The sequence below is a fragment of the Aulonocara sp. 'chitande type north' Nkhata Bay genome, linkage group LG20 (genome assembly GCF_057382095.1).
Source record: "Aulonocara sp. 'chitande type north' Nkhata Bay isolate Kocher_YH1m ecotype deep benthic linkage group LG20, A_spYH_male_GT1.1, whole genome shotgun sequence".
In the NCBI taxonomy this organism is placed as follows: Eukaryota; Metazoa; Chordata; class Actinopteri; order Cichliformes; family Cichlidae; genus Aulonocara; species Aulonocara sp. 'chitande type north' Nkhata Bay.
In genome coordinates, this window is record NC_141363.1 from 36180068 (window position 1) to 36195408 (window position 15341).

Sequence of the window (15341 nt, forward strand, 5' to 3'; positions counted from 1 at the left end):
GTTTTTTTGCAAGTGAGTCGTTAGGCTCTGTTGAGCTGAGTGGTGTGTAGTTCCTTTGCCTGGGTAAGATACTACATTACCCACAATCCCTCCGCACAGCTACGAAGAAACTATCCATGGCTCTAACCAGCCGCTACCGGCTCCGAGGTCTCAGGATCCCAGCGGAGGCGAAGTGCGGTAAAAATAATGACGTCCCGCTCGGACAGGTACACGATGCTATCAGTATTTTTACCTGTGTTTGAATTTTTTTGAATCCTGAAATAATTAATGCAGTTTTTATTTTATTTTATTTTATTCACATTTTTATAGTCCGCAGCAGCTTCGTCCTGTATAACGCTAACCACACTGACGCCCCTTCTCCTCTCCTCCTCCTTCCTTCACCCCCTATAAACAGATGTTTACACACCATTCCGTTAAACCCTGTCTCTGTTAGTTAGTTATTAACTGATCAGTATCATCACGATGGGGGATGAAGGTGCATCAAATGCGCTTCAGAAATAGGTGAGCTGCATGCTGACACAGTCGTGCGTCACAGTCTCTGAAGTCACGAGTTCAATCTGTGATCATAAATAAACCTCTGCATTTCAAGCTTTATTACAAACATTAGCAAGGAAGTAATACCTTAATCATTTTTTCTGTTGGAGAAGTTTGAGGTGGCGCTCGTTAAACTTATTTTAGCCTGTTATGAATGTAATCAGAGTACTACACGCCAGACAGTTGTTGCAGATTTGTCAGCTGCACATCCATGATGCAAATCTCCTGTCCCAGCACATCTCAGAGGTGCCCTATTAGATTGAGATCTGGTGACTGTGAGTACAGTGAACTCATGGTCATGTTCATGAAACAAGTTTGAGGTGATTTGAGCTTTGTGACGGGACACGTGACATGATAATGGACAGAATAAAAATTAAAACGCAAAAAAAAACAAGAATAACGATCAAATAACAACAGCCAACAAAGACTCAGTGTCAAGATTCATCGTAAAGACGAATATTAAAGAACTCAAAACTCAACCCAGTGGTCAGACACCATAAGCATTAGAATGGTGAAGCGATATTGAAGATAACGAATGATAACGAATGATTTTTACAGTTTTCAGTTTTCTGTCTGTCTTCTGTCTTTGTCCTTTGGGTTGTTGGTCAGCCGAACTCCCTCTGTAAGGGCTGAGACTGACAGTTTTCGCTGTTTTCTCACATGACGTGTATCATAAGAAATCATTTTGCCCCATTTGGTTTTCTAGTGTTTCTGTTGATCAGGTCGGTGAACTGAAAGGAAGGATCAACAGAATCAGAATCAGAATCAGAATACTTTATTGATCCCTGGGGGAAATTATTTTGTCTTCTTAATTATAAGAAGACATCCATCATGGCTTCTTTTTATTTAGAGGTGGCTCTATTAATACCAGCCAAGCAGCTCTTTGCTGTCAGTGTTACAGTGATCCTCTTAGACGCTGTCACTCACTCTCTCGCAGAGAGAGAGAAAGCAGGACACGGAGAGAAGAGCAGATTTTTCAGATGATTAAGGCTTCACAGACGTGTGAATGCACAAAGTGAAAACAGACTAGAAATAGACCTGTATTTAACACGTTCACGGCCTCGGTCAGTGCTGAGGGCCGCTTGCTGTTGTTTTTGGGGAGGTTGCCACAGTGACGGGTGAGCTGGAGGGTAACAGGTTGTCGTCCGAAGCAGATATGACTCTGCTGGACTGCACAGGAGCCAGAATCTCCGGCTGCTGGTCGTTGAGGTCTGACCGCAGGTAAGATGTGGCTGACTGCAGTGTTGCTGCTGTTGTTTTCTCTCAACACAGACACCCTGCTGGTTTTCCCCCAACAAAGCTCACATACACACTGTGGATACATGTGTGAGTGCTATAAATAGTCTGCAACCAGGGGTTGTTGACAGGTCAGAGGGAGTGCCGTATCCGGATTAGTTTGCAGTGATTTGGTGTGAGAGCTGGGTTTATTTGGGTTGCTTGAAATGTGTCATTACTGCACATTTATAATGACCTCGAATATGCAAAACACTCATTAGTCTTCACTTCCATTCAAGATTTGTCCCATTTAGTATGCATGCGCTGTAGTAGTGCATCACATCCAAAACAAGCAGGGTACCGATTTAGTTTCTAATTATTGCCTGTGGGAGTGTATAAGTCCAGAAAGAGTCCCCAGAGAGCATGACGCAAAAGCTAAGCTGACTTTTCCATGTTCCATAGTTAACGGTGATGTGAGCCTAATCTAAATCACTGTAATCTAAGCTGCCGTGTACCTAATAAATTACCTTACAGTCTTACTACTACACTATAGGTAAAGCAGTATTCATATTCTTTATGCCAGTACTGCACCATAACCGTAAAAGAAATGACAATGTAACTTAAAGCTTTTGTTTTGTGGCTACAGTATCAGAACTTAAAATAGTGAAGAGAAAGAATCACAGCATGTGTTTATAGCATTGTTACGATAACAATAATACAGCTCCACTCCTACTGAGCTCTCACAATGCCTTTATACTACAAGCTGCAGTCACCCTCACGCACACTTTTTATCTATGTGCACAAATGCCTATGGATCAACTTGGCATTCACTATCTTGAGCGTACAGTGACGTTAGCTTTTCAAACTCTCAGCTTGCTGAGGTGGAGCCGGAACAGTATTCACTGTGGATTAATCGGCTGTATACTTTCTTGAAGCATGTTTATTTCTGTATTTGTAAAATGCACAACAGTAGTAGCAAATTTCCATCCTATGTAGGGACAGGGATAGCTCAGTAGGTAGAGTGTTGGCCCCATTATTGGAAGGTTGGGGTTCGAATCTGGCTACCCTGAGGTACCCCTGAGCAAGGTACCGTCCCTACACACTACTCACCGGGTGCCCAATGGCTGCCCACTGCTTCACTGAGAGAATGGGTTAGATGCAGAGAAGAATTTCCCCACGGGGATCAATAAAGTATACATTACTATAAACCACTATCTCTTTATGTTAATAAAGTGTTCTCATACCACCATGCTAGAAAAGCTCCAGTAATTCATATGTGTAATTCCTGAAGACTCAGAACTTCACTGGAGGGATGAAACGCCATTCTTCTTAATTATGGTGGCACAAACTGTCAGTGTAAAGTCTCCCAGAAACGCTCACTTATGTTTAAATGTGGTTCCTGTAAATCTCAGAGCATATGATTTATATCATCTTAGTACTGAAAGAGCTCCTTCTCATCAGGATAGAGATTTTCCTCAAAGAATAAAGGTGAGCAGTCACAACAGTGAAATTTTAGTCAAAGCAAACCTAAAAAACCTACCAGCAAAACACCCCAGAGCCACAAGACCCTCTCACTTTAATATGTCTTGTTATATATGAGGAATAGTCTAAACTTCACATTTACTGTAACCGTATACAAAGAAAAGCTGTGATTTCTTGCAATGTGAGAATCCACTCTCCTCCAGTCCTTGGGCAAGATACTAACCCCAAGTTCCTCTCTGATCAGCCTGAGTATGAATGTGTGAGAACGTTAGCTAGAAAGCACTTACATACAAAAGAACGGGTGAATGAGGCATGTTGTATGAAGTGCTTAGAGTGCTCAGATAGACAGAAAAGTTCTGGGTTACATTTTTAAATGTTCTTGATTTGTATTGTAATGAAAGTTGTATTTTTTTTTAAAGTTGTGCCAAAATGTCATGCAGTCAAAAGTGCAGCAGATGTCCTTAAACTGCTATTACAGAAAAACTGGATGTGGATATGAGATTTTACATCCTCTGTGATCAACAGCAGAGCTCATAAACAGTAATGTGTTTGCGTAAAGGGACAAAACTCTTTTCTGCTTGCACAGCAGGTGTTGGCATTCTAGAAATTGTGTCTTTCTGTTGTTGTTTTTGACCATGAGCTCCACATTTTTAGTAAAATATTTAAACAGGATGTTTAAGGATGGTTGGCTATGGTACAGATTTAATGCTTTCTAAATTCAGAATTATTGGAAGAAAAGAACTAATTAACTTTAATATGTATAAATGTATAATTTAATTTGTGTTTGTTTGTATTCCTATGAATGCGTAGGTATGAATGTACATGTATGTGTATATGGGCCAGTTGCATTTCTATTCAAGCATAAATTTGAGTTGCTTCTGTACAATTAGTTAAAATATCCTCCTGAGAACTGAGGAACTTTAACTTTTTTTGTGATTTCCTTCCTCTTTGGAGCTAAGAGAGGCCACCCAAAAACATGAGATATCATGGAAAGCCCAAGATGTCCTCTATTTACTACATTAAGACTTAGTAAGCTAGCTTAAATAAGTCAAAAGATACAGACCAAATCAATTCAATCCATCTATCTCTATTGAAGACGCCATAAGTTTTAGCTAACCTTTAACTCTTAAGACCATAAGCACAAAAAAATACGTGTTAGTGATGTTAGTGTTAGCACTGTGTGTGACTGTAAATTAGCTGCATCATGCAGAAAAGCCCAGTAAGTATTTTCAAAATAAATATACATTTGCATTAGAAATCAGAGAATGCAGACGACATCATTTGCTATAATAACTCCATAGGCCTAGCTGTGACAGTTTCCTTCCTGTTCCTTCCATGGATCGTTTGTTCAGGCTGTGACCTGCCCTGCTGTTTGCTGTTTTTGCAGTGGGAGCGGGGAGGACTCGTTGGACCGCCTCCTGCCCTCGGCTGGGGCCCCTCGCAGGAAGAGCGCTACCTCGCTGAGTAAAACAGAGCCTCCTCTGCTCCGCACAGGCACACGCACCATCTACACCGCTGGCCGCCCGCCCTGGTATGACGAGCACGGCGCTCAGTCAAAAGAGGCCTTTGTCATTGGTACGACACTCACTGATGATGTTGTTGGTCCTCCAGACTGCCAAGTCGTGGCTTTGAGCTGCAGAAGCTGTCCTTAATGTCCTATTCTCTCATATTATACCCATAAACATTTTAGTGCTATCACACATGCATACCAGCAGACAGCATTAGACACACTCTGAAAAACACAAATAATGGGCCTTTGAAATGCTGTGTGGATCTGCAGGGCTGTGTGGGGGCAGTGCCTCAGGGAAGACCACCGTAGCCAATAAGATCATTGAGGCCCTGGATGTGCCGTGGGTTGTGCTACTGTCGATGGATTCTTTCTACAAGGTGATGCCTGTTTGTGTTTTTTGTCTTTATCGATTTGGTAATTATTACAGATTATCTGTTGGCTTGTTAAAGGAAGAAATGATCTATGTGCAGAGAAAATCTTTCGGTAATCTTAGGAGCTTTTCCATCACAGACTCGAAGTAATCACTGTACTGCTGTCACTTGATTTAATAAGAGGTTGTGGTTTTGCCTTAAAATTACAGCCTTCGAATGACAGACTATTCATGTGCCGCAGCAGTGAAAATGAACCTACAGAGACCTGCAGGGGAAAAGGAACAGAGAACAATGGAGTAACATATTTCTGTTTAGGCGGAACCTGGAACAAAATGCACTGTAAGAACATCAATTAAACTTCATTTAAATCACCCAGTGTATACTAAACAAGAAAGAGTTTGAGGTTTCCACCAAGACTAAAGATTCCCTCCACAGCCTTTGTGAATTGAGTTTCTGGATCCAAAAGTATATCTCTCACTTTTTATTTTAATATGTGTAAAGAAGTCTCATTAACAAAACCCTGAATCCATATTTCTAGGTGAAACTAAGCTACACCACTAATAAAATTTTCATGTAAATTTGTTTTAGAACTTTTTGTGTAATCCTGACAACAAACAGAGCCAATCGCATAACTTTCTTGGTAGAGGTAATCAATTTGAGTCCCAACAGGAAACCAACATATTAGGCTGTTTGTTAAATCTTCAGAAAAGATGTCAGATTAATTGAAAATTTCCATCCATGCTCTAAACTGGCATGTAACTGATACAGTGCAGAAACATTGCATATTTTGTTTAGACAGTAGATTGTCCTCCATCTTGTTCAAACACAGAAAGTTCCCATTTGATGCTCAAGCCAAAACAAGTCATTATACGATCCACCATACTGTCTACACAGGATTATGGACCTATCCTGTAGGTTCATGCTGTCGCTAATGCTATAAACCACTGGATGCGCTCTACCACAGCGTCACGTGCTATTCATTACTGCAGACAGCTACGGCTCTCACCAGCTGTGAGTTACACAGTCAACAGTCCAGAAAGCACCCACTGATCTGTGATCTGTGTTTGTTTTCATAGACTCAACTTCTTTAGTTGAGATCAGTTGGGAAAACATAATCATTACAGATAGAGAGTCATAACAAGTTCCTCAGACCAACTTTTTTCTTGTAAGCCGCACACTCATAAGCAGAGATGTTCAGTCCTCTATAAGACTTTAAATCTTGCTCATGTTTCCAATTATTTTTGTGTTTTTTTGAGTGAAAGAGTGTAACTATTTGCTCTGCTGCAAAGGAACTCTTGATCTCAATTAAATTTGTCACATAAATAAATCTTAAGTTAGTAAATTACAAAGAGAAATGTTAATATTTATGTTTTCTGTCCCAGTGTTCAGAACCACATAATAAAAAAAATATTCATCACCATCACAGAGACACGAACCAATCATTTTGAATAAATCACATAAACTGTTATCAGGTTTAACATCTTAAAATGTGGTTTAGCCAAGAAGATGTATCAAAAGTATAATTTCATCTTTTGTTGATAGAGTCCAACATTTTAGAAACTGCAAATGTTTGTTGTCTTGTAGAGTTTAAAAGATCAGTAAAAGAAAAATTGTAGTTAGTTAGTTTATTTCGTAAATAAAATACATAGAAAATGTTAATTACCACTAACTTTCCAAATGGTAATTGAGCTAATCCACCACCCCTGCCATCCAGCATTAAATCAGTGCCATTGATTATTAAATTTGGATTTTTGAGCCCAGTAAATAATATTCCCGTCTTTATGCCACGGTCGGCAAGGTCTGTCATCTCAGTTGTGGGCAAATAAAGGCTATCTCATCTCATCAACATCATCAAATCTTCCCACTATACAAAGTGACATCAGAGTGACGTCTTTTATGTGTCAATTTTGGATGTCAAATTTTGGGCCACTGAAGGAGTTGTTTTGTAATGACAGGCAACGTCTTTTTTTTCTACATCTACTGAACATGTAGTGTTGATGTCCATAGGACCTTCGTGTACAGTCTATTTGTAGTCCCGATGTGGTCATTGTGGACCACTTTTCAACGTCAAACTTAGACACATTTTACACGCCATTTTTTTTCGTTGCATCTTAAGGCTTTTTAGTCCCGTGTGTCCAGAGGGTGGAGGACATGTTTTCTATAGCCTCCTGACTACCAGGAAAAAAAATGTTGTCCAATCAAAAAAATTTTTAAATCCCCCAATGTTTGTAAGGTAATTAGAAGACTGAAATAATTTTTTGGGGAAAAAAAAATTTACATTTTTTAGATATCACATGTCCACTGCAGAGGACATTGGAAGGCAAAACATGTAAAAATGAACTTTGATGGCAAATATTTGCTTCAACTCTTCACCAAGGAGAAGTTTGAACTCAAGGAACTGTAGTGGTTTCTTCCCCCAAAACTGCAAGTCATTGCTATACTGAAGCCATGAGTTGGTGATTGCCAGATCAAAAAGTAGAGAACTGCACATACTGTCAATTTCTGAGTGCGAGAGACCATCCTGTAGAAACTCAACATTCGGCAACAAGGTCCACGTCACCTATGTTGGTAGTGTACTCAGCAATTGCCAGTGGACTTGGCACATGGACAAACCTTTTGTTTTTCTTAGACCATCTTGTGGACATTTTTTAAACACTTCAATACTATACTAAAATGAAGTTAGAATTAAGCATACTATGTTTTAACGTGTTATTAAGAGACTTATTTAAAATATGTTAACAACATTTATAGCTAAAAATTGCTCAATAAGAAGTTTTATGCACTTACTTTTCTTCTTCCCATAAAATGTGCTTGCAGCGATGGCCGCCATGTTCCTTAATGAAAAAACTAAAGTTCCCAAAGCTCCACCCCTTCACATTTGGTATCATTGGAAAGCCCTAAATGTCCTCTGTAGATACCAAAAGGAGGCAATTCTGTAGTATGCAGTGCATGGGAGATATTCAGGTTTAGAAAGGTGCTCTACAGAGGACAAATTTGCATTGCTGGTAGTCAGGAGGATAGGCTACCAGTTGATTTTTGTTTACACCTTTATTATTACCTTTACATTTATTAATCATATAAATTTCCTGCACCTATCATAGACGTCCAGATGAAGTCCAAAGTTCAAATGTTGACGTCCAAGCTGGGTCATGGTTGGACGTCCAAATTGTAGACCTAGTTTGGTTGTGTGTAGTTGTCCAGAACTAGTTGTTGACCAACGGACCCAATATAGATCTGAACGTCTATCCGACGTCCAATGTTTAGTGGGATCAGTAAATTAAGACAAAATCAGGTATGCTGAAGTCTTACTTCTCTCTTCTGCATTCACAGACAAAGGTATCAGCTAATTAATAATATAATCTAAAAGTAATAACACAACTTCACAGAAGAAAATCTGCTGTTACAATTAACAACACAGCAATCTGTAGTTTTTGTCAGATAATTGCATTAATAAGAAGGCACCAATGCAATTGAGACGTCCATCTCAGTGACTGGCTGAGCTGAAATGAAGTCTCAGTCAGATGGTCCACGTTCCTAACTTTAGGCGTTAGCAAAGGATAAACGGGTCAGTTTTTGAAAAATTCACCCTCACTACACTTGTCACAAATGGGTACATTAACTTAAAACATCAAAGCTGTGTTTTGTGCCAGAGTTAAAACATTATTTGAATTCTGTCAAGTTCCGTATTTTAACTTTGGAGTCTATGAGGACTGACTTGTTTGCAGAGCCTAAAGAAGTCATTGGCCATTAGAAGAAGTGCAGTTGTTAGCATTATAATAAAACTGCATTTTCAGCCCAGGAGTTTAATGGTTCATATTTGTGGTAATAAGCTGATCTAAATGATAAAATAAACCCTCATTTAAAATCTTTAAATAGTTAATCAAGTTAATGAGGAAGATCCTCTGAAATTCATCTTTATTTTGTGTCTTTCAGGTTTTATCCCCCGAGGAGCAGGCTCTGGCCGCAAAGAACGACTACAACTTTGACCACCCGGGAGCATTTGACTTTGAGCTGCTGGTTTCCACCCTGAGAAAACTGAAGCAGGGCAAGAGTGTGAAGATCCCGGTGTATGATTTCACCACACACATGAGACATAAAGACTGGGTGAGTTTGGTTTTTATTGCTTTAAAGGAACCTCAGTGTTGATTATGCCAAAGATGAGATGGACCAGAAAGAACCCCAGTGTTGAGGCAGCATTCAAAGCTGAAAATGTATTAAACTTAAATGAAATTTAAATTTTTAAAAACTATGTGTCAAAGTGACACACTGCACCTTTAATCTTATAAAAGCTCAAACAACTGCTTTCTTCTTTAAAGACTCGACTTTCCCTCCTCTTCTTGCAGAAAAATGTGTACGGTGCCAGTGTGATCATTTTTGAAGGAATTATGTCCTTTGCAGACAAAGAGCTTCTTCAGGTAAGACAGTGCATTCTTTTATTTCCTTTCTTTTGAAGAATTCTTGAGTGAAGCAGACTAATCATCACCAGGAATTGTTTGTGCAGCTGCTTGGCTGAAATGAACATTATTGAACTGTTGGCTCTTCGCACCTGCAGCTCCTGGATATGAAAATCTTTGTGGACGCAGACTCAGACATTCGGCTCGTCCGCCGGCTCCGCAGAGACATCACAGTGCGTGGACGGGACATTGAAGGCGTAATCAAGCAATACAACAAGTTTGTGAAACCAGCCTTTGAGCAGTACATCGAACCCACCATGAGGCTGGCAGATATTGTTGTACCAAGAGGTGAGTCAGACAGACCTCGTCTTTCCTAAAGACCACCTAAACTAAAATGTTTGGACATATTTGTTAACACTGGCTGTTCTCGGCTTTTTGTTCCCTCCAAGGTGGTGGGAATATGGTGGCCATTGATCTGATTGTCCAGCATGTTCACAGCCAGCTGGAGGAGGTGAGTCACCAAATCGCTCCGTATACTTGAGAGCATGGTGCCACCATGTGTCTGAAGGCTGAAACATGCAGACTTCCAATTCTTTGTGGGATAAGTGGCATCAGAAGAAAATACATCGAGCAAGCTTTCACATTTTTAACCCTTTAACTTTGAAAAATATTGCCAGCAAACTGAATTAAAAACACAAAACCTGAGATTTGTTGATTTTACAAGTGTTATGTGTGTAGCCATGTGACCTCTACTGTTGTTCAAAAGCCAGTGAAAAGTCCTGCAGTTGTAGTGGATGACATGTTCCTTTATTGTGATGAACATGCTGAATCAGTCGAATGTGGCTCATTCTGAAACCAGTAAAAGCAGTATATGTGTTTGAGTCACATATGATAAAATCCTCAGTGCCCTGCTGTTTTAATAAATTATCTATTCAATTAAAAAAATAATTAGGAAGAAATGTACTCAGTAACTAAAACGAAAAACAAAGACTAGATGTGAATGTCGATTTTAGTTATCAAAATGCAAAGACAGAAGGAAACCAACTAAAATCATACAGGACTCTGCCAAAGTCTTGAGCCGTCCCTCATCTTTTTTGTGTTTAAATGCGAAAGAGCTGCAGTGATTTATTGAAACATGCAAACATACAGTATATAAGGCAGAAATAGAGTTTGTACAGTTCTAATGCATGCACGTGCAAAATATTTGGTGTGACCACCTTTATTCTTGAGCACAGCCTGAACTCCTGAAGCTTTTTCTTTAGGAATAGTTTTCCAAGCTTCTTGAGGGACGTTCAAAACTCTTCATTGGATTTTGGCAGCCTTTTGTTTTGTTCTGTGTCAAGATGATTCCACACTGCTTCGGTAGTGTTGAGGTCCCGGCTGTGGGGAGGCCGATCCAGGACTGAAAGTGTTTCATTTTGGTTTTTCTATCCAAGTGTGCTTTTGCTGCATTAGTAGTGTCAGGGCAGGATATTAAAAGGTTTTTTTTTTTAAATAGGAAAAACAGCATCACCATCCTTATCTTCTGAAACATTATTTTTTCCTCTACTATTATTTTCATTTATCGTCTCTCTCTGTCCTCCCTTTATGCAGCGTGAACTCAGTGTCAGGTATGCTGATACATATTTTCACTTCTGTGACTTTGGCCGGCTTATTGTAATTGGAAATTTTATATTCAAACTGTGTCCTCTATGGCTTCCACACTGTGCCCCATCTGCCCTCTCTGAAAACTCCCTGCCGCCTCAGAATCTCTTTTCTCTGATAGTGTGTCGGACTAACAAAGTTAAACCTTTTGATCTGATCTGCTTTGTCTCAGGGCACTCCTGGCCTCTGCCCAGCAGACGCAGCCGTTGCCCCAGACGCTCAGTGTCCTCGAGAGTACGCCGCAGGTCAGGGGCCTGCACACCATCATCAGGTAGTGACATGTGATCATGATGTCCTTCCTGCAGTCCTATAATTTGAAATTTAAAAACGTTTTGATTCCCTCCGCCGCAGGAACAAAGAAACCAGCCGAGACGAGTTTATCTTCTACTCAAAGAGGTTAATGCGGCTTCTCATAGAGCATGCTCTAACATTTCTACCATCTCAGGTGAGTAATCTTGGTTTGAATATCTAGAATCATTACTTTTTATTAATATGATTACCCTTGCATGAAAAGAGTTGCTCATAGTGATTAAAACAAACAAAACAAACAAAAAAACAGTAATTAATTCCCTCCAAATCTCTTGAGTTTCTCATATTTTAATTCATAGTTTTGGTTTCAAGCTGACTGCATTTTGAAGCTTTAACATTAGCGTTTTGGCCCCCACCGTGTTGGGTTTTTTTTAGAGCCACAAGTTACCTTGCATGGATAAAAGGGCTTGAGAAACAACATACCAGATAATTAATCCTAAATACACTCACCAAACCTGAATAACAAACTACTGGGATGTTCTTGACTACACAGCAAGCCATAACATTAGTCAGGTTATCAATCAAAATGCTCCAAAAGTCACCAACGGCACACACAGTGAAGCGAAGTGTTGTGATGAGTCTGACAGGTACCGTTTGGCTGCCTGTAAATCAGCGCAGCCACATCTTTTACTCAATCATCCTGGTGGGTGACTTATAAAAAACTCACCTGTCTCAGAGTTTTTGGAAGAGTCAAAACTATCCGTAGAGCCCAAAAAGCTTTTTTTAAAGCTGTAAAGTTGGACATTTTAAAATGGGAGTGTATGGGGATTTACTCGTTTTTGCACCCAGCCTCAAGTGGTCACTAAAGGAACTGCAGTTTTTTGCACCCCTCAATGGACACAAACACAGCAACAACAACAAAGTTGCAATGTGCCTGCTGGATGTATGAAAGTGCAATACATGTGTTCCTTTAAATAGTCAAACTAAGTATGTTATTAAAACATAATCTGAATTTTACATTTCATGTTTCGTAAGTCGGCTGTATCAATTAAAAAAGTAAAGTAAGCCATGGTGAACCCTGTCGGCTCCCAAATTTCAGTGATGCCTGTCACTGTCATGCAAATAAGAAGTTTTGTCTGTAACTATAGCGTTATGTTCCACATACTGTGTATGAAAACCACTTCATATTCTATCATGACAAAACAGCTGTAAAGCTTTTTGCGATTATTTTTCTTTCTTAAGATTTTTTTTTATTACATCTTTGATTCACTGAACTGCAGACAACCCTGTTTTCACTTTTTTCATCCTCATACCTTCTACTGTTTGCCTAGCGGTTAACAACCAAAACCACTTAACAGAACATATAATTATTTCTCTGTATTTCTCTGAAAATGTACTTGTGTTAAAGCTAAGTGAACACTATTAATGTTGAATTGAGGAATGAAAAGCTGCCCTTTTTGATGCGAACTCTTGTAATAAAACTTGTTAGGCTTACTGAGTAAAGCACCTCATTAGAGCCCCCTTCACAGTTAGCTCATGCATGTTAGTCATATTATCCAGAGGGCATGTTTCATACTTCACATTCTAAATCTGCTGACTTTACCTTTCTGCATAATGAGCTGATATTATTAGCTTCTCCTCAGTCACATAAAACAGTAACAATTAATTTCACTGGGGATTTTCTTTTAGTAGCTTTGCATAATTCACATTTTAAAAATAAACTTTTTTTAGGGGATTGAAGAGCCTAGGTGCAGCTCAAATCTTCAAAGCTACTCTCTCTTGGCTGCCCCTTGTGAACAAAATCTTTTATATCAGGTGGGCGTGGCTTCTGGGCGGACCAAAGCTTCTTGCTAGTTAGAGCTGTGTGCATGAGATGACCATGTCAGGGATTTCTGTTTTCACTGCCATCACACAGAGTGACGAAAAAAAAAAGAAAACTGCCTTACACTGAGTGTGTGAAGCTTGAGATTTTGATTCATAGGGATTACCTACTGAAAAAGAAACTAAATACGTCACTATGATACTCATTACAGCAAAAAATAAATAAATAAATAAATCTGAGAACTCTTGTGCAAATGTAGTGTTTGTGTTAAAGATCAGGTTTATATTTGTGTATTTTTTCTTTAGTGCCACTTTTTTATGTCGGTGTGTTTGTTTGTGGGGTGTTTGGTGTGTAATAAAACATCATTTCTTCTTCTGCCTTTGCAGCCGTGTTCAGTTCAGACCCCACAGGGCCATGATTACGAGGGCTGCAGTTACAACGGTAAAGGGGTAAGTGATGTTCTTGTTTTACAAGGTCTTGCTAGCTTCCAGTCGAATATGACCTCAGGGTTTCTGTCATCATGCTCGCTCTGCTGCCTCGTCTCCTCAGATCACCGGTGTGTCGATCCTGCGTGCAGGAGAGACCATGGAGCCCGCCCTGAGGGCCGTGTGCAAGGACGTCCGCATCGGCAAGATCCTCATCCAGACCAACCTCGACTCAGGCGAGCCAGAGGTAGAAAAATATGAGTCATTTACCATCAAATCCATGTGCGTGCTTTGCTTTCCAGACTTCACGCGCTCCTGGGTGTGTCTCAAAAATCACATCAAACAAAAGATGAAAATGTTTTGATTGTTTTTTAATTTTTTTTCCCTTCCACATGATGTGTGTCTCCGTGGTAACTACCCTTCCTGCTTTTGTAACCATGGTAACTGGTCTCCTCCTCTCTGGCCTCACCAGCTGCATTACCTGCGTCTGCCCAAAGACATCAGTGAAGATCATGTCATCCTAATGGACAGCACAGTCTCCACCGGCGCTGCTGCCATGATGGCAGTTCGAGTCCTATTGGTGGGTGGAAATTAGCATCATTACCCTGCAATAAGGCAGCAGTAGGGACCCTCTCCTCTTGGGCAGTCACATGTGTTTTATTACCCATCTGTGTGGGCATTGAGTAGATGTTATTCTTTTTCTCTGGTGCAGTTTGAGTTGTATTATTCCTGCAAGGAAAACCTCAAATGTATCCTTTCCACTTACTGAGCTTCTTAAAGTGATCAAGAAGCCACTAACTGTTGTTGCTGTGATGTGTGTGACTGAGCAGGATCATGAGGTGCAGGAGAATAAGATCATGTTGGTGTCGCTGCTGATGGCAGAGCTCGGGGTGCACTCTGTGGCCTATGCCTTCCCAAAGGTCAAAATCATCACCACTGCTGTGGACAAGGGCCTGGATGATTTTTTACATGTAATTCCTGGTATCGGTAAGCACTTCCATGCATCTTTTCATTCTTTCACGTACTGTCTTGTAAATTCAGATGGCCTGTGTTCCTACCTGTGCACACATTTTACCTGAAGTATTTTTTTTTACAGTTTGGAGTCAGCAGGAGAAAACTTTTGAATTATAGCTGACGTATAAAAATAAAAATTTAATGCAAGTTCATAAATCTTCATTAGCTTACCACACCGCCTTCAGCGTGCAGGTGTTGGGTTCATGATTTTAGCTTTGTGCAGGAAATAAAAAGCAGCAGACAAAAAGATAATAAGCATCTGTTTCTCTAGTTGACAAATTTAATTTCTTGTACCAGCAGTTTGTAATATTATGATTGTGTCATGTTAGATTTGAAGCAAACCTCTCTTTCTGTCACTACTGAGTGAGTGAGCAACGTGAACATCAGATGGCCCACTCGTAGCTTTACAAACAGAAATACTTACATGTGATTATGTAACTTGTCCTACAGAGAATACAAGTGAAAATACTGCAGCTGTTTTTTGAGGTGTACTAGACGTGATGGCACAAAATTTTTTGCAGGTATAGGAAGTATAAGATTACACCTGAAATCTCATAAAACTCATTTGCTTAAAGGCATTGCAGTCCTAAACTTTTCTCACACTTACCTGATAAAGGGACAAGTGTTAACACAAATGTCCGATGCACTCACATTGCATTTTAGCCGGTCTTTAATCTGCCT

The 15341-nt window shown here is 39.9% G+C and overlaps 1 pseudogene across 1 annotated transcript in view; it reads left to right on the forward strand.

Annotated features, from left to right (window-relative positions):
• Nucleotides 1-116: 116 nt before the first annotated feature.
• The window catches only part of LOC147306172 (uridine-cytidine kinase-like 1), a 30521-nt pseudogene continuing 15296 nt past the window's right edge, over nt 117-15341 (forward strand). The window contains exons 1-14 of the transcript XR_015126642.1: nt 117-206; nt 4619-4806; nt 5012-5118; nt 9046-9216; nt 9456-9527; nt 9665-9854; nt 9956-10017; nt 11100-11116; nt 11323-11421; nt 11502-11595; nt 13608-13670; nt 13771-13893; nt 14119-14226; nt 14477-14633. The product of XR_015126642.1 is annotated as a uridine-cytidine kinase-like 1 (transcript). The remainder of the gene's footprint in view (nt 207-4618; nt 4807-5011; nt 5119-9045; nt 9217-9455; nt 9528-9664; nt 9855-9955; nt 10018-11099; nt 11117-11322; nt 11422-11501; nt 11596-13607; nt 13671-13770; nt 13894-14118; nt 14227-14476; nt 14634-15341) is intronic.